General features: G+C 50.9%; 1 protein-coding gene across 6 annotated transcripts in view; it reads left to right on the top strand.

Moving 5' to 3' along the window:
* Positions 1 to 18,361, top strand: part of GRB10 (growth factor receptor bound protein 10) — a 207,913-nt gene that overhangs the window by 26,920 nt on the left and 162,632 nt on the right. For 5 of the 6 annotated variants that reach the window (XM_068550222.1, XM_068550223.1, XM_068550224.1 and 2 more), the window contains exon 2: positions 7,173 to 7,322. The gene's annotated coding sequence lies outside the window, so the exon portion shown is untranslated. Of the gene's footprint in view, positions 1 to 6,344; positions 6,421 to 7,172; positions 7,323 to 18,361 lie in introns of those variants that run through there. The other variant, XM_068550227.1, reaches the window with a different exon arrangement.

Raw genomic sequence — 18,361 nt, 5'->3', positions numbered from 1 at the left:
GGATCTTGGGTCAGCGCTCCCTGGGAGCCTGAAGGGGACGCAGGGCCCCCGGGTCTGGGCTGGCGGCTGTTGGTGGGTGTTGGGGTGTGTCCGAAGCCCACTGCTGGCTTGAGAGGGGGTGAAGATTCTGGGAGCCGGGTCCAGGTGAGATGGGAGTGGTGGCCTGGTGTTGGAAGGCAGTGGATGGATTTCAGATGCTCGTCCTGCCAAAATTAAGTGGCCTGGTGGGCTGCACGGGCGGGAGGTGTGAGAGGAAGGAAAGCCGGAGGCACCCCGGGTTCTGCGTGCGTGCCTGGTGGGAGCCGTTGCTGGGAGCTGCAGGGGGTGGTATTGAGCAGGTGTGTCTGGGTTGTTTCCAGCTCTCCCGTCGCACACGTGCGGGTGAGGATCAGTTACGAGAAGTGGGATTCCCGCTCCTAAGACTGAAGTTTGGGGGAAGCTGCCCTGTTGTCCCCCCAGAGCCTGTTCAGGGAACCCCACCTACGACTCAGGGGAGCCTCCCTGCTCCCAGGCCATCCCCAGCTCTCGGGGATCATCCCAGTTTTTAAATTTTTCAGCAATCAGATGCATCAAAATTTGTGGCTCATTTGTGGCTATTATCATTTATGTTTCCATGGTTACTTGTGAAGTTGAGTGTTTCACGTGTGTATTTGGCGAATTGTTTGCTTCCGTCCTCTCCCTGTTCTTACGTTGGGCTGCTCATCCTATGTTATTTTAATAAACGAGAGATTTACTGAGTGCAGGTTGCTGCCTGCGTTGATAGTAGTTTCTCCCGAGGCTTTTTGCGCGTCTTTGGACTTTGCACAGAGGGTCTTCTGCTGTAAAGGAGCTGATTTCTCCTTCCTGGCCTTGCGGTGAAGAATCTGGCTTAAAAGCCCTTCCTCACCCAGGTTTTGTAACATTATTCTTCCAGATTTCCTCTTGGGCTGTTTTATCATGTTTGCCATTAATCCATCAGGATTGGTGGCAGGTGAGGGCTCCACTGTGTCTTGTTGAGTGTGAACGATCGTAGTTCTTCTTCTTATGTTGTCATTCGCCTCATCCAGACTCCTTCCTGGGCTCTGGACCTGTGTCTGCTGCTGCCTGTGTGTCAGTGGGCGGGGCCCCCGGCCAACTGGGGTGTTCATTGGGGGGGGGGGGGCGGTCCTGGTCTGCTATTCACTGGCGGGGGAGTGGGCTTCCCTCCCCAGAAAAGTGGTGCATTTCTACCTTCATGTCCTGCAGGTGTCTCTCAGGTTCCTCACTCAACCTTTTGCTTTCTTCCAAGCGTCTGGTATGTATTTCTTTTCTTTTATTTTTAAATTTTTATTTTATATTGGAGTATAGTTGATTAACGATGTTGTGTTAGTTTCAGGTGTACAGCAAAGTGACTCAGTTATGCGTATATGTATCTATTCTTTTTCAAGTTGTTCTCCCATTTTAGGTTGTTACAGAGTATTGAGCAGAGTTCCCTGTGCTCTACAGTAGGGCTTTGTTGGTTATCCATTTTAAATATAACAGCGTGCACATGTCAGTCCTAAACTCCCAGTATATCCCCCCCATCCTTCCCCCACCCCTGACCCCATAACCATGAGTTCGTTCTCTGTTTCTGTTTTTATTTTTTTTTTTGTTTTAATTTATTTATTTTATTTATTTACTTTTGGCTGCGTTGGGTCTTTGTTGCTGCACGCAGGCTTTCTCTAGTTACAGTGAGCTCGGGCTCTAGAGCGCAGGCTCAGTAGTTGTGGAGCACGGGCTTAGCTGCTCTGCGGCATGTGGGATCTTCCCAGACCAGGGCTCCAACCCGTGTCCCCTGCATTGGCAGGCGGATTCTTAACCACTGAGCCACCAGGGAAGCCCCTCTGTTTCTGTTCTGTAAGTTCATTTGTATCATTTTTTTTAAGATTCTGCATGTAAGTGATATCATATGATATTTGTCTTTCTCTGTCTGACTTTTCACTTAGTAGGTTAATCTCTGGGTCCATCCATGTTGCATTATTTCATTGTTTTTTATGGCTCATATTCCATTGTGTATATATGTGTACTACATCTTCTTTATCCATTCCTCTGTCGATGGACATTTAGGTTGCTTCCACGTCTTGGCTATTGTAAACAGCACTGCAGTGAGCATTGGGGAGCGTGTATCCTTTCGGACCGTGACTTTCTCCGGATGGTACATATTTCTTAAGTAGGTGGCTTCTGTTGCGTCTGTGGATGACACTCTTCTCCCGTTAGAAGTTCTCATCGTCTTGGAGCCTCGTCCAGAAGAGCCGTGGATGTGTGGGCTCTGGCATCGCCACCTTATTAGGTGCTCATGGGAGCGCTAACATTTTCCAGCCAGTTGTCCAACATTTTGTCTGTAAATAATGCCAGGCTTATTATCTTTTTCTAGTCAACGTTTACACCACATTTATGTTCCTTATCTCACTGTGTTGTCTAGAACCTCAAAACAGTTGTGGCTAATACTGTGACCGTGGGCTTCCTGCCCTACTTTAATGGGTAGGGTGTTGGTGCCTCTTCCTCGTGTTGGCCACGTGCCCGCAGGAGGTGCCTGGTAGGTGCCTGTTATCAGGTTAAAAGGGCTCCTTATTTTATGCATCATCACTGAAATCTTAGTTACCTGCAAGCAGGGTATCCCCTCCACCCCCTACGCCCACCCCCTCCAGTTTTCCTCTGTGCTTTGAATTTCAGGCTCTTCCTTTTGGCTATTTTTTTCTCTAAAAGAAAAAAAAAAAAAACAACTCTGCTCCAAACAGTGGAACTGGAAGACACAAAAATGAAGAACAGCCTTACAAATAAGTGCAAAAGGTGTCTATTCTCTTATCACACAAATGATATTTTATCAACAAGATAATAAAGCAGGTGGGGTGGATTCAAACATCTGTGGATCGAAATCTCGGCTCTTCCGTGTGACCTAGGCGGGTACTGTGTTGTCTCCTGGGCTTGGTTTCTCCATCCGTCAAATGGGGTGATAATTCTGCCTTAAAGAATTGGCAATATTTAGTTATTCCTAGTTAAGAACCACTCATTTATGTGTGTCTCATTATGTGCCTCACATGCATTTACTCCTAATCTTTGGGAACCTCTGACATGGGAGGTCGTAGGGCATTTGGTGAGGTATCTGATGTATACGAGGTGGCTGGTCAGGGGTCGTGGCCATCTCTGCAGTCATCACGGTGTTACCTTCATCTTGGGTGACCTCGTCAGAGGAGTCAGGGAGCAGGGGGAGCCCAGGGATTCCAGTCCCACGGGTCCTGTGTGTGCCAGTTGTGGAAGCCTGGTGATTCGGACTCAGTCTCCGGTTAGGATAGCATGTGCTGCTATAATGAACTTGTAACACTCATATCCGTAATCCCAGCCCTTTGTGATGGATGCTAGCATGGATTTCCATGCCAGCACTGTGCTGTTTTAATTACTTGTGCTTTACAGTGTCTTTCTCTGGGATGGGAGTAATATTCTCCCTTAATGCTCTGTAATGGGCAGTCTTACCATTTATTATTTTATGTTGTCAGTTTTCATGACTTCAGATGGATACTGCCTTTCATTGACAAAATTAATTTTAGGTTTTAAATTAATTACTTTGAAGAGAATCGAAATCTTTGTGATGCTTTTTATCTTCCCATTTAGGAACTTAGTATGTTTCCATTCACCCAGGCCTTTTATTTCTCTCACGGAGGGGTGGTGATATTCTTTAGTTTATGTTATAGGGCTGGTCGAAGGACTGAACTACTGCATGCATGTATACATGTCAGCTATGGAGAGTGGGTATTTTCCGTCATCTGGTCAGTTACTCTGTGTGTGTGTGTGTGTGTGTTTGTGTGTGTTTGTGTGTGTGTGTCTTGCCCCTCACTGCCCTGTGACTCTGGGCTAGTTTTGGGGAGAAGTGTCCTGCCTTTTCCAGGGAGGCAGTCCCTTCATCCAGCTGCATTTCCGTCCTGTGTGGCCTTGGACAGGCTTCCTCTGGGTAACCCATCTTCGGGCTTGCTTGGCGTCCCCTGGAAGCCCCATGGTGAGGACTGGTAGTCCCCTTGGTTCTGCTTGACCCTGGACTCGAGCACCAGGTGGGGTCTGGGCCCATTCACATGTTCTGGATAAGTTTTGTCGGTTTTCGTGGTGGCGTCCAGTTGGGAAGGTCTTTCTGAGACCTGAGTGCCCCGTCCCGGGCCACGCTCTCCACCTGTGGAGCCCCGAGGGTCTGCTGGTGGACAGGCTACCGCGGGAGATGCCTTCCTGGCTGGGGCCAGGGTGTCACTGCTGAGTTGTTGCCAGACCTTTCCTGTGTGTCTGTGGTTTGAAAGCATGATGTCGGCACTTGGGTGGGAACGTCCCTGTGTTTTAACTTCCTTGTGTTGCCAGCCTCCTTCATCCTCACGTTCTATCATCTCTGCCCGGGAAGCAGCTGTGGCATCGCTGGGATGCAGGTCCCGTCTTGGTGCACCTGACAGCAGTGAGCAATAGTGAAGATCCTCAGCTTTAACTGTGATTCTCCTTTAAGCTGACCACAGGGTCTGGCAACGGCATTCTGAAACTTTATAGTTACTTATAAAACTTTGCCTTTTCTTCGATTCCCTTTCATTCGTGTATTTCTCAGTTTGTCTTCATCAGCGCCTTCTTACTCTGTGAAAACAGAGTGGCCTGTGAGATCAGTAAAATACTGAATTTAAATTTTTTGATGAAAGGTATTCTGTCCCCTTTTGAGAGGCCCCAGACTTCGTTCCAAACAGGCCAAATAGCCTCATCATGAAACTTGGGATTTGTTGAGTGTCTAAATAGTCACTGTTATGACTCTAAATATTTAGTGTGAGAAAGCTAGACAGAAGGAAAACTTTATATTAACTCAGGAATTTCTGGAAGATATCAGAGCCACTCAACAGACATCAAGAGGTCCTTTGTTCCTGAAATATTTTCAAAGTAAGTTAAGACATTTCTTTTTTGCCCAAGTTCCTATATTCTTTAAGATTTCAAGTTTAAGTCGTGTCTGCCTGTGAAACTGCGTGAGAAGCGCTGTTTTGCCTGACCAGCAATCAGCGCCCAGAGAGTTCCATCACTTCTGTGGGTGTGGGTGCAGCCGGCCAGGTCCCCGCAGGACGCCTTTGGGGCTGTGCTTGGCGGAGGGTGTGGGAGGTGGAGGGCCCGGCTGTGGGTGCCGGATGGGGCCATGGAAACAGCCCCTAGAGGTTTGTTCCTGAGGAGGTGCTGTATCTTAGTAACTGTTTTCAGTTCATCAGGTTCAAGAATCATGTTGTCTTTTTTTTTGTCTGCTGTAAAGTGCAACATCCACTTTCTTAAAAACAGACAAAAATGGTTGAAGTGGTGAGCAGCTTGACAGGCAACTATATGTCATTTTTCTTTAATTGTAGATTAACTTATTTTGCCCGTTATAAAAAGTAAACCTCCCAAACTTATGTTGTCAGTTGGAAGGCGTAGGCATGAAAGATGCATTTGGAGGTGGTCCTGGGGTATTTGGATGGGCCTGTAGGCAAAGATTAGTTGTCTGGAGACGAGGGAGACCCCTCAGAATGTGATGGTTAGAGGTGATGACAGGCATATGACACACTGTCGTTATGTGACCTGGTAACCTTGCCGACACGCCAGCCCGTTGTCGTTCAAAGACCCTCACGCCTGTGTGACCATGCGCCTTTTTTTTTTTTTTGTAAAACTTGTGGTCAACTTAGCTACTCGAATTTAGAGGTGTTCCACCTGACATAAACATTATAACACTTTCCAGACTTACAAATTCTTGGAGGACCTTTCATTCAATGCCTTTGCTTGTACAGGTGATATTCAGCTTTGAGCAGTCAAATAATCTTGTGTCAGGTGTCTCCCCTTTTGATCCTAAAAGGTCAGCATCACCTGTAAACAGCAGCAGCCTTTACAGCCTGCAGGTAGCTGACGTGTTTAGCAGCTGACAGTGGGAGCCTCGTTTGACATGTCCTAGTCATGGTAACTAGCAGTTGTCTCACATTTACTGTGTGTTGGATCCTAAGTCTTTACGTGCATGCCCTCACTTCATCCTCATAAAAGCCCTGGAGGGAGATACTATCTCGGTGGCGATTTTGCAGCCGGGGACCCTGAGGCTTAGGGAGTTGGGTGATCCACCCACAGGTCACCTGCTGAGACGGGGTGAGGTCAGGAGGCAGCCCAGGCTCCCTGGCTCCCACGCTGGATTCTTAGCCGGTGTGCCCAGCAGGACCTTCTGCAGTGGTTTTCTACGTTCTGGACCCGTGACGTCTTCCATGTCAGGTCGGAGGCAGGGCAGGTTTTGCTTCCACTTGTTGAATGATCAGGGTAAGTTAGTTTAACTTCCCTGAGTGATGTGTTCTCCACCCAAGGGCACCATGTCGCAAGCAGTGACCATCTCAGATGCACAGGCACAGCGGTGCTCAGGACTCCCGTCCACGGAGCCTCTGCTCTATGCTGATCTCCCTGCTAAGTCCTCGAGTGAGTGCGTTTCATTTGGACTTAGGGAGGTTCAGCCGTGTTCTGGGGCCGTGCGCTAAAATCCTCCGGGTGGTGGGCTGTCTCCCCTCTGCCCTGTGGCAGTGCCTAGGTGAGCAGACACTCCCCTGCAGCAGGGAGAGATTTCGTCTTGGTCCCCACTGTCTCCTCCACCCCTAGAACAGTGCCTCGGTCCCCAGAAATAGCAGTTGGATCCTTGGATCGAAGGAAATAGACAGGATTCGAACTCCCTCCCTTGGAACATGCAGGGGCCATGTGCAGAGCCTTCCAGAACTGTGGGCCGGATCCTGGTCTGAGATGAGGATGGTCCCTGTGGGGTGGTGTGAGGGCTGCAGCCTGGGAGGACCTGGGAAGGACGTGGGCTGTGATCTGGGCCCCAAGCATGCCTGACAGGTAAACTTGGCCTTGCAAGAGGGTGGAGGCCTGCCCGTTCCTCACCCGCCTGCTTCGGGGGGTCGGGGGGGGGAGTGGGAGGGGAAGCTCGAGGGCAGTGACCTGGGACCAGTGGCTTCGCGTGGCTCTTCTGGCGTCTGTGGGCATTTGTCCCTGCAGTCAGTTGACGGGGCATCTAGAAACCTGCTTCTTGTGGACTTCTTTCAAAGAGTCTGTCTTTTAGACGGTCTCCTTGACAAAAACAACTTCTGGAGGTCTTTTTTAAAACTTGTATTCCTGGGCATACGATTCACATTTGTGCAAGTTCAGCGCATTCAGTGACGGCCTCTTTGCCTTTTCAGCTTTGGAGTTGGGCACCATGCTGAGCCCGAGGAGGGGGCTGTGGGGGGCGACGGCCCCATGACCGTGACCGGCCGCTGCTTCTCACCTGGGTCCTCTCGGTCCAGCCAGGCGGCCACCAGACACCCAGAGCCCCAGAAAACCCCCGACAGGTAAGCTCTGTTTGGTTTCTTTGCAGGGGACAGGTCTGTTCACTATTGATTAAGGGGAGATGGGTAAATGCATCTCATTGCATCAGTAAATGCATCTTATTTCATTAGTAGGTGCATCTTACTGCATCAGTAAATGCAGGCAGAGGCATCTCACTAGGTGCTTCCTTTCAGGGTTTCTGCAGGGAGCCTCCACCTGCTCTGTGGCTTCCCCCCTTTCCCGTCTTTGAGCTGAGGTGGGTGTGGGTGGGAGATCTCGAGGGGGTTGGTCCAGGCCCTGCAGACCCCCCTCCGTGCCGCCTGCCCTGCTGCTCACCCACTCCAGCCCCTTGCTTTCCATAACGTGGGTGGTGGTCTGCTCCCAGGTTATTCTGAGATGAGCCCTCAAGAGTTGGCAGCTGGTAGTTTTAGAGCTGGGCCAGAACAGAACCGGGGTGGAGGGCCGTACTCAGACTGTTTTCCAACCCTGTGTTTGGGGGTCTGCCTACTTTTAGCACTGCAACTGGGGGCACATACATCCTGAAGGTCTAGGGCAGGTGCTGGCCCCTCCTGCCTCACTGCTTCCTGAGGTGGCCGCTCTGGGGATGGACCTTCTCTCTCATCCCAGCTGGCCGGGGGCTGGATTCTTATGTTGTTATTGGTGGGTCTGAGATGGTAGTTAGAGAACTGAGGCTGGAATGGTCTTCCAGCAAAGACGCCTGCGGGAGCCTTTGCTCCAGGGAGCATGGCGGGTACTGGAGAGTGTATCAGTCAGCTCGGCCGCCGTAACAAATACCACATTCTGGCTCACAATCCTGGAGGCCAGAAGTCCAAACTCCAGGTGTGGGCAGGGCTGGTTTCTTCTGAGTTCTCTATCCTGGGTGTGTGGATGGCCGTCTTCTCCCTGTGTCCTCACATGATGTGTTTCTGTGTCCTCTTCTTATAAGGACACCAGTCATATATGGGATCAGGGGCCCTGTGAAGACCTCATTTTACCTTAATTACATCTTTAAAGATCCTGTCTTCAAGCACAGTCGCATTCTGAGGTCCCGGATGTTAGGGCTTTAACATGGTGCTGTTTGAATTTACCCCCTAACAGAGGGGAACCGCAGACCAAGTGGCTGACGGGGCTGGGGAATTGGGGCCCGTGGTGCTGGTGTAAAGGCTGTGGCTCTGTCCGTCTTGCCTCCCTCTCCCTTTCGCATCTCATTTCTCCACCTCTTCCTTTCTGTTGCCTACTTGCTGACCTTTTACTCCCCTCGGGGTTTCCTTTACTGTCCACAGAGCAGAAAAGAAGGGTTTTTAATCCTTTGTGTTAACTGGGTTCATTCAGCAGATGCTTCCTGAGAGTCAGCCTTATCTTAGAGGCTGAATAACATTGTACATAACCTGTTCCAAGTTCAGAAAGTGCACATGTGAACTTTTCGTGTTTCTCTCCAGATGGTGGTCAGGGCAGTTGATTTTTTTCCTGGGGTGTGACATTCTTAGTCAGTGAGGCTTCTCGAACTTTCACGGCCCTTGTGGTGAACAGCTTGTGCCTTCAGACAGGCTGCTTTTTGTGAAACAGGGGGCTTTACCCTCTTCTCCCAGCAGAGGTGAACAAAGGTCACAGAAGCGCCCAGTCTCCCAGGAGAAAGAATTATAGCGAACACACGCGCTTCGTGGCTGATTACAGCACCACCTCTTTGGTGTCCGAGGCCCAGGGCGCAGGTGCTGGCCACCGGGGGCTTTGTCTTGTCTCTGCGTGGGCTGCATGGTGCGCAGGGAAGATCCCGGCGGCGTGGGGTCTGGCTGATGCTCTCGCGCCGGCTCTCTGCTCCTTTGTGCTGCTTCGCCTTCATCTGTGACCCTGAGCCCTTCTGAGTGGTCCTGAGATGCCTGGAGGGTGGGGACTGGGTTTGTTTCTGGCGAGCCTTCACAGTGTCAGAGAGACACGTCTGAAAAAGGCAAGAAACACCCCTGAGCAGCCTGAGACCCCACTTCCTGGAGCACCTGACCAGCCTACACCTCCTGTCCTTCTTCTGGTCAGATCAGTCAGATGCAAAGACGTGAGCCTGTGGGTTCTGCCGGCCTGGCCAGGCACCTCTCGGCATGGACACAGCATTGAAGTGAAGCCTCGTTTCACAGTTAATCCTGTTTGGGGCTTGAAATCTAATTATCCACGCAGTTTAAGCAGTGGGGTCTGCTGGTGTGGAAGGCATCGCGCGGGGTGCCTCTCGCTGACCTCCGAGGGTGGGGAGCTGCGTCTCTGGCCGCCCCGGTCCCCAGAGGGATCGACAGGTGTAGTGACTAAAGGGTGGCCCCAAAGATTGCCCTGGGGTGGGGAGTGGATTTCCAAAACCTTTTCAGCCCCAAAGCCCTTCCTTGACCTGGACTCTCTCCCCGCATGACTGTGCCGGTTTCTTCCCTGTGTCCCTGTGACAGCTCTCGTGATGGGCTTCCCCAGGGATGAGAAAGTCTTCAGCTTTTTAAAGCCAGTTTGTATTATTCTGGGGCTGCACACTGCACCCTTAGACCTGGCCAGACAGAGAGCTGGGGGGGCGGGGTGGTCCCCACGCTCAGGCCGTTGCCTTTGGCCGTCTGAAATGTGCATCTCCTCCAAGGCAGTGCCAGCCTCTAGGGGGCAGGGTGGAGCCCCTTTGCATCCTTGATGAGCCCCTGCAGTAAAGGGAACGCATTGGACCAAAGTGAGACTCTGCTTACCTGAGCACATTAAATAATGTGTTTGATTGAAACCATTAGTATATTTGTTCTCACTTCCCTGACTTTTTTCTACTCATTCTGTAAGTTCCCCAATGAGCACTCAGGTACGAGGTCTGTCTAGGCGCTGGGGACACCTTGGTCTGCAGACACGGAACACACCTTAGTAGGAAGACTCCATTAAGAACCTCATGTTCTGGGGGCTTCCCTAGTGGCGCAGTGGTTAAGAATCTGCCTGCCAGTACAGGGGACACAGGTTCGAACCCTGGTCTGGGAAGATCCCACATGCCACGGAGCAACTAAGCCTGCGTGCCACAACTACTGAAGCCCGCGTGCCTCAACTACTGAAGCCCACGTGCCTCAACTACCGAAGCCCGCGTGCCTAGAGCCCATGCTCCGCAACAAGAGAAGCCACCGCAATGAGAAGCCTGTGCACCGCAACAAAGCGTAGCCCCTGCTCTCCGCAACTAGAGAAAGCCGCACGCAGCAATGAAGACCCAATGCAGCCAAAAATAAAATAAATAAAAATAAATAAATTTGTTAAAAAAAAACAAAACAAAAGTCACGTTCTGTTGGATCTGTGAGTTGGGTGGAACCTGGTCCCCTGGAGTGTCAGAAAGATGCTGCATCACAAAATAAGAGGGTCCAAGAGGGACCATTTGCAGGCTAATTAGAGAAGTGGTTATCGTCACCACAGGCTTCTTACGCAGTGTCCGGCCAGGGCACCCAGCGCCTGGACGTAGGTGAGCCCACCATGGGAATCATGGATCCGGGGGCGGTGAAGTGGGGAGGGGGATCGCATGGCAGCAGGATTCACAGCATGTCAAGAGGCCCGCTTGATTTGGGGTCATGGTGGGGAGAGAGATGAAGGTAGAAATGACCTCTGTCGTCCGATTTCCGTTTTCCCACCCCTGGTCCCAAAGAGGCTTCTGAGTGTTTCCCTCAGGGCTGCGGCCCCCTGGGACCCCGGCTTCGCCGTCCTCTGGCCCCATGTTTTGGTTGCTTGTTTTGTTCTCACTGGAGAACTTTTAGGGTTTGACTTGGGTCAGAGCATTGCATCTCCAAGCTTGGCGTCTCTGCAGCGGCCCCCGCCAAGGGCCCAGCCTCTGGTGAGCACCCTCCCGCCATGGCCAGCAGAGGTGGTCCTGCCCCCAGCCGTGTGGACAACAGGAGGGCGCCACTCTCGGTGGCCCTGTTGCCCTTGAGATGCAGTCAGAGGAGGGCTAGTTATTGTTGCAGTTATTTTAACTGATTTAGCAAGACAGGGTTTGGCCAAGGGTAGAAACCATTTCTCTGCCCAGTTGCATTGATCAATCGTTCCTTCCCATTTACAGTATCGTTTAAACCAAAGCATTCTCAGAATCTAACTAAAAATGGAATGGCCTCTGCCGTCCTCTTTTCAAGGACAGAAAATCACGGTGTGCCATACCGCTGTTCCGGTCCTTGCGTCAGCTCACCACAAACAGATCTTTAAGAGACTCTCGTGCACTTTGGCGTTGTGCTTTCTTTCCTTCCTTTCTCGGCATCCTCTTGTGTTTTGGCCTCTGGATCAACACGCTCCCCTGACACTTGTATTTCTGCTTCTCTGTTTCCCCTCCCTCATTTCCCCCTGTTCACTGTGTGTCTGCTATCTACACCGTGCTGAGGGCACCCTCGCGTTCTTTGGAGCACCCATATTGTTTTATTTCTGTCTCATTTTGGGTATTTAACCCCTGTTGCCCTGGGCTGGTGGTGTTGCCTGTGCCTCTCCCCATCGCTGGGTTGAACCAGAGAGCAAGGCTCGTGGGGCGTCTCCATGACGCTGCTCAGCCAGTGCGACCTCGCACGTGGCAGGATCTCAATAAATGTCTGATTTGCTCTGTTGGGTCCAGATATGTTGGGGTCTTATCTTAGCACATGATTCTCTGATGGAAAGAATCTAAAAGTCACTAAGGTTGAAGGAAGAGAAATAATCGGTTTCTCCCTGCTTTGGAGTCACGTGGCAATGTAGCTCTTCAGCTTGCTTTTTCTTCGAGTGTTTGTGACTCTCGTGGAAGCACGTTTATGACAGCTGCTCTGAGGTCCTCCCAGGGCTGTGTCTCTCGACTGTCTTTTCTCATGTGAGTTGCAGCTGTCCTTGTTCTTGGTACGACAGGTGGGTTTCACTCGTGTCCCGGGCATCCTGGGTTTACGCCGGGTGACTGGATCCTGTGTACTCTTCTCGGCGGGGAGTGTCCCTGTTGATGTGCAGACACGGGCCTTGCAGGGTGGACGTCTGCTGCCTCAGGGCCCTGGATGCCCCCTGGTGACCCCACCCCTCACCACTCATGGGTGTGAGTCCAGCTCCCCCTTAGCCCCACTGACACCTTCCCAGAGCCCCGCGCCCCTGGGCCCCCGAGAGCAGGTGCAGGTGTTCAGCCTCCTCACTTGGTGGGGGGGGAACGCAGTTCCCACCGGACCCTGCTGGCCCGGAAGATGGGGGAGGGGAAGAGATGCCAATTGACCCCTCCTCTCACCTCCTGTTCCCCTCCTGACACGGGCGGGGCTGGAGGCAAAGCTGGCACTGCCCCTGCAGGGGAGCTGGGTGTCTGCTTCCTCCAGGTGGGAGGTAGAAGATCAGCCCCTACCCGGCCGGCTGGCATCACACAGAGGATCTGAGTGTGGCCGCCTGCTTCCTCCGAGCCAGGGCGGGGAAGGGGGGGCAGTTGCCTCCTGCCTGTCCTGCTGAAACGGGGGTGGGCGGGAGCCCTTCTCCTTTGGCCTGTGGTTGGAGTATCGTGGGTATCATTGAAAAGGTTCTGGTTCTGTTGGGTGGGAGCAGACTTTCTTGGAGCTTTTCTTTTTTTAAAAAATATACATACAAATATATTCTTTTTCATATTCTTTTCCATTATGGTTTTTTAAAAATAAATTAATTAATGTATTCGATTATTTTTGGGTGCATTGGGTCTTCGTTGCTGCGCACGGGCTTTCTCTAGTTGCGGCGAGCAGGGGCTACTCTTCGTTGCGGTGCGCGGGCTTCTCATTGTGGTGGCTTCTCTTGTTGCGGAGCGCAGGCTCTAGGTGCACTGGCTTCAGTAGTTGTGGCTCCTGGGCTCTAGAGCGCAGGCTCAGTAGTTGTGGCTCACGGGCTTAGTTGCTCCGCGGCATGTGGGATCTTCCCGGACCAGGGCTCGAACCCGTGTCCCCAGCATTGGCAGGTGGATTCTTAACCACTGTGCCACCAGGGAAGCCCTCCATTATGGTTTGTTCCAGGATATTGAATAGAGTTCCCTGTGCTATACAGTAGGACCTTGTTGTTTATCCATCCTATATGTAATAGTTTGTATCTGCTAATCCCACACTTCCAATCCTTCCTTCCCCCACCCCCTCTCCCTCTTGGCAACCACAAGTCTGTTCTCTATGTCTGTGGGTCTGTTTCTGTTTCGTGGATAAGTTCACTTGTGTCATATTTTAGATTCCACATATAAGCGATATCATATGATATTTGTCTTTTTCTGACTTACTTCGCTTAGTATGACAATCTCTAGTCCATCCATGTTGCTGCAAATGGCATTATTTTGTTTCTTTTTATGGCTGAGTAATATTCCATTGTATACATGCAGCACATCTTCTTTATCCATTCACCTGTCGATGGACATTTAGGTTGTTTCCACGTCTTGGCTATTGTAAATAGCGCTGCTACGAACATAGGGGTGGATGTATCTCTTTGAATTAGAGTTTTGTGTTGGCGCTTTTGTTGACTGAGCCTGTGGGTGGTTCCTGGCTGGAGACTCCTGCCATGTGCTGTCCTGGGGGTGAGAAAGAAGCCCAGGCCCTTACCGCTGGGCTCTTCCTCGTGTCCTGAGGCCCCCAGGCTGCCGTTCTCTCTGCCCCTTGCAGACTTCCTCTGCTGGTAGAAGTGCTGTGTCCATCCTTTCTGGGACTGCATCTCCCCACTTTGGCCTTCAAGGTTTCCTCTTCAGAATCTCTTATCCCCACACAGTGGTTGAGTTTCAGGAGGAGGGTCAGAGATGAATCGTTGGCTCCTTGGGAGGTTCAGCCGAAAGATGAAGCTAAATGTCAGAATTCTGCCAATACCTGTTGGAAGCGCAGTGTTTGTAAAGTGGGCAGTTTTTAATCTTCAGGACACAAACTAGAAAGATTATGACTCAACAATCATTTAACGGCTGATAACTAATCAGGCTCCCATTTCTTTTCAAGTTACAAGTTCATCTCTGCCATCATTCCCCGACTCAAAACCAGAAGCTATTTCTTGCCATTGTTTCCGTTCATTAGAGTTGGGGGAAGATCTGATTGCCACTCAGGAAATCTCGGTGCCCTTATTTTGGTGACGACCAGTATATCTACAAGGCAAGAGTTTCTCAAGACAACTTGTCCTCTAAAATATTAAGTATTGATAAATTGCTGAGAATGCTGGCTCTTTGAGTATTTAAGTGTAAGGGAACAGGCATTATTTCTTGAAGCTTCGTGCTTTTAAGCAGTGACAGTCAATGTCAAAGTTAAATTTGGACAAAGTGCGCTACAGGCAAAAAGCAGTTGGTGTGTTATTTGGGATAAGTAATAGGGATCTAAACCCAGTGTTCTCAGCTCAGGTTCAACCTCCCTGGGACGCCCCTGATGTCACAGGACGTGGTGGAGTCATGCCTGGCGTGGTCCTTGCACTGTCCACAGATAGTGGGAGCTGCAGGCAGTAGATAGCCATGCAGAGCATGTGCTCTGTGGAGAGAGGAGGGGCAGAGACCAGATAACGGTGACACAAAGGACAGCGGCAGTAATAAAGTGCATTGTGCACGTGCGTGTCAGGGGCTCTTGCTAGTGGTTCTGTGGATTAACTCGTGGGATCTTCATGATCCTTTGCAGTGGGTATAAACTCTACCCATTTTATAGAGGAGGACACCAAGGCACCAATAAACTAGATACAGCCCATCCCCACTATTCACTGATCTCATATTGCTAAAATTTGTTTGTAACCCAAAACTGATACAATAGATGAGTTTGCATTTTCTAGAATGTTACATAAGGGCGACTGATTTACTTTGTCTGGCCTCTCTCACTCAGCATCGTTATTTTGAGATGCATCTGTGTTGAAGCAAGAACTTGTTCCTTTTCATTGCTGAGTAGTGTTCCTTTGTGTGACTCCATCGCAATGGGTTTACCCGTCCACCTGTCAGTAGACATTTGCACTGTTTCCAGGTTTTTGCGGTTTCGATACAGCTGCATTCTTTACTGCGTGGGTCCTTCTTTCTAGGCTCGTAGGAATGCCCCGCCCTCCTTCCATCCTCCTTTCTGGACCTCATCTCCTCCTGCCGAAGTCTGGGGTGTCTGGTTTGGGGCGTGGCTGTGGGTCTGCCGGCTAGGTCATCTGCGTTCTGGTCTGGGAGAGAGCAGGGGTGGGACTGGTCAGGAAGACGATGTCCAAGGCCAGCTGAGGCAGTGACGAGGCACCAGGACAGAGAGGTCCCCCACCTTACAGCTCTAGACGTGTGTGGACCTCCACCTCTCCAGTTCTCTCTGAGTCTGACTGTAACAGTGTTAGGGGCCAAAGCACTGTGGATGCCCTGAATCTACCCTTATTTTGTTGACTTTACTCATGTTTCAGATGGTTAGAGATGATTCCCGGGAGCCTAGAGAACTTATTTTAGCTTTCTTCTCAGATAGCCCAGACTGTGGTCTGGGAGGGCCCGTCCCCATGAGCAGCAAGTTATCACGGGACGGGATGCAGAGGCCCGTGCAGGCAGAATCTGCGGCCTGGAGAGATCCATCATCTCGGGTGTCTGCTCTCTTTGTCCTCCTAGGAAAGCGGCCAGCAACATGAGACTGGGGACTCGTGGGTCTTTGTGATATAAAAGCTTAGCCCTTCTGGCCTTGACAGTGGGCTTGACTTGGCTTCACATGTTGGGGAGTGGGCAGACCCTAAGCCTGAGAACTACCTGGGTATTTCTGCCTGCGGTTGGATTTGGAATTAAGGCTAGCATACCCTAGCACTGCTCCATGTCTCAATGTCTTGACCTGTTTGTAACCATGGAAGCTTCTGCTGAACAGGGCTGCCCGGCAATGGAGGCTTGAAGAAGAATGACAATGGGAACCTTCATGTGTGCACCTGCTCAGGTAGAAACGAGAAGAGGTGCAGTAAGGAAACCTCCTGTTTTTGGTCTTTGGTCCTTATCCAACGATGGTAGTGCATTCACCTTTCCAAATAGGTTTGACGTATGAATGGTCAGAGACACATTTCCCAAGATGTTGCTCAAGGTCATCTCTGAAGTTTTGCAATGGGCTTTCTGCTCTGGTACCTGCTGGGGGAGCTTGGCTCCCGGGGTGGCAGAGGGGGCTTCTTCTAGGGAGCGTCCCCATGGAGAGCTGCCACCGGGCTCCCGGGTAGTCTGCAGGCCAGGCAGTCCAGCTGTTTTCCAGAAACAGATTTTCCTTTTTTCCTTCCTGCGAGTGGGGGCGGCCGGGTGGCAATATTAGTCACAAGTCCCGGGATCTACAGGCGTTTACGGTCCATGCTTAGTTGAAAGGAGGATTGGTTTATTTCAAGTTAGAGTCTCAATTAAAGGAAGATGGAGGAATGTAATAACATGCAATGAGGTCTGTGACAAGTACAAACGGAAAAAAGAGCTCCATTTAAAGGCATTTCATGCTTTCAGAAATAACAGCACTGTGGCCCGAAGACGGGATGGAGGAGGGAAGAGGGAACATTTCAAAGGTGCAGTTTCATTGTACCGTTGAGGGTTATTTTGACGAATTATTCCCTAGACACACGAGTTGGTGTGTGAGGTCCAGAGGGTACATGATGGATTTGGGTGACTTCATCAGGAGAGTATTACTTTCTTAGTTATTGCAGTTCTTAGAACCAATGGAGGAAAATATTGCCTTGAAAATGACAGATCCTGCAAATTATGCAAACTCCAGAAGAAAAACTCCTTGTGCCTATTTTTAGTGACTCTGATAATGTGGGCGTGGCGTGGCCAGAGTAGATACAAATCTTTTTTTTTTGTTTTGAAACAAAACAATTTAAAATTCCATTTTGTAATTATACAATAAAGGATTTTGTAATCCAAAGCCAAATTTCATACAAAATAGATTAATATGTTTGTAAATATCTAGAACTTTGGAGTTTGAAGAATTTTTAGCTTCATCTAGATTGTAGAGTGTGAACCCATTCAACCCATTTTGAGGGAGAAAACAAGAGGTTTTTCAAATATGTATTTTAATTTAGCACTACTTCCTAAAGCAGAAGTTGTGATTTTGCAGGATGTTTTTGAAAGAAATGCCCCAGCAGCTGTTCCCCTTTTGCCTTGTCCATGAAAGCAGAATTGTTCGACCTCAGCGCCTGTGGCTGGAATGGATGCCGGTGTGTTTTCCCTGGACCGGCCTGGGCCGTCGGTGCTCCTTCCGCAGCCTGTGTCTGCCTCTCCCTAATTTCCTCCCCTTTCCCAAGCTCAACCCTCACACCCACCGGGCAGCCTTCCCTGCACACCGCAGTCCTTATTCGCGTCCATCGCCCCCTCGTGGGATGACGTACAGGTCGCTGTGTACTGTCTGTCCAGTGTCGCACCGCTGTCCGGGGCGCGCAGGGCTCAGGTGCTGGGAAGCGTGTGATGTCAGGTGTGTCCCCATCTCCCTGTGAGGCCACGCCTGTGCCCGGGTGTCCGTCCTGCCGAGTGAGCCTGGGCAGGCTTCCTGGACCCCTCAGGTGTCCCGTCCTGGTTGTGCACCCCCCCGTCCCCCAGACTCTGTGCTGCTCCAGGCAGCTGCACCTGCCACCCGCCCACCTGCCTGCCCGGGACTTCGTTAATTACCCAGCTCCCTGGGACCTCCGAGGATGGGGAGGGCAATGTGTTTGTTATTAATGGGGGTCTGCTTCTGCCCTGCCCCCCGCCCCCCCGCCCCCCCCCCCAGGTAGCAGGTTATTCACATCTGCACACAGAGGCCAGAGGACCTCTCCTGGGTCCTGTTTTCCGTAAGTTGGGTACATACATTTAGCTCATCTCTTGCAGATTAAACCCTTCGGATAAATTTTCCTCTAACATTTGGGGCCAGTTTGTATCTAAACTGGGAAGACTTCACCTGGGGTAAATATAGGCTGCGTTTTAAAATAGCTGGCAATGGTTTAAGGAAGCAGTGAGTGATCCGGTCTTTCACGTGGATTTGAAGCGCAGGGCAGTGGTGGTGACAGCCCCACCCCGTGTCAGCGGTCAGTCACTCGGTGTGGCACCATGGCGAGCGGGACCGGAGTCTCCTCCGGGTCACGGGCAGTGGGCACGAGTCTGCACCGGCCTTGACTCTGCCCAGTCGTCCTTGCTCTTAACAAGGGAGCGTGCCCGCCGCCCATGTCCCTTTGCTGTGAAAAGACCTCACAGTGGAATCAGAGGGTTTTA

The sequence above is a fragment of the Eschrichtius robustus genome, chromosome 8, assembly GCF_028021215.1.
Source record: "Eschrichtius robustus isolate mEscRob2 chromosome 8, mEscRob2.pri, whole genome shotgun sequence".
NCBI classification, from domain to species: Eukaryota; Metazoa; Chordata; class Mammalia; order Artiodactyla; family Eschrichtiidae; genus Eschrichtius; species Eschrichtius robustus.
This window is presented reverse-complemented; position numbering and strand designations above follow the sequence as displayed.